Raw genomic sequence first — 684 nt, forward strand, 5'->3', positions numbered from 1 at the left:
CTGACAATGCCCACCTCTTGTTTAGTAGATTTTCACATTTGGAAAAAGAACTAGCCCATTACTAGAAGAAGGTGGTGGATAATATTCAACATGTTTATTTCAAAATAGGCTTCTTCGGAGAATCCAGCATGGTGAGAAGTTTTTTTGAACAATCCATCGATATTGATGCTGGATACTCTCCGGAGGACTAGAGGTTCAATTTCGTGGAAATCGATACCCAACTAAGAATACGGTGAAGGATCCCAAGGAATGGTCCATTTCTGTTTGTAACTTCATTTTCAATTGGCGTTGTTCTGGTTGTTGGCGGATGCTCAGTCATTGCTTGTGGGTAGACGCCCTCAAGGATCTCGATCTTGGTTCAGTGGCCAATTCCGATGCTTCTAAGCCTTGTTACGAAATCCTTCACGATGAATGGGAATACTATGCGAATTTCTGTTTGCTCTCATCTCCGGGTTTATTGGTGTTGTTCAAATCTCAAATCTAAGAAGAAGCTGGAGAAGAAGAAAGTAATGAACCCGCCTTGGACTGGAAAGATGGAGGCGATTCGTCTAATTGCAAGTCTGAAGCTGGCAATCAAGATGATATCAACTCAGATATCATTGGAACACTGGCAATATCTAAGAGTAATGATGAGTCGTGGCTGGCTGGCTTTTGGTTCTCGGGTAAACGGATAATTGTTGTTGT

The 684-nt window shown here is 42.0% G+C and overlaps 1 protein-coding gene across 1 annotated transcript in view; it reads right to left on the bottom strand.

The window, feature by feature from the left end:
* Positions 1-79: 79 nt before the first annotated feature.
* The window catches only part of LOC131882697 (CTD nuclear envelope phosphatase 1-like), a 4,080-nt gene continuing 3,475 nt past the window's right edge, over positions 80-684 (bottom strand). The window contains exon 6 of the mRNA XM_059229934.1: positions 80-680. The gene's annotated coding sequence lies outside the window, so the exon portion shown is untranslated. The remainder of the gene's footprint in view (positions 681-684) is intronic.

This window comes from Tigriopus californicus, chromosome 6, assembly GCF_007210705.1.
Source record: "Tigriopus californicus strain San Diego chromosome 6, Tcal_SD_v2.1, whole genome shotgun sequence".
Taxonomy (NCBI): Eukaryota; Metazoa; Arthropoda; class Copepoda; order Harpacticoida; family Harpacticidae; genus Tigriopus; species Tigriopus californicus.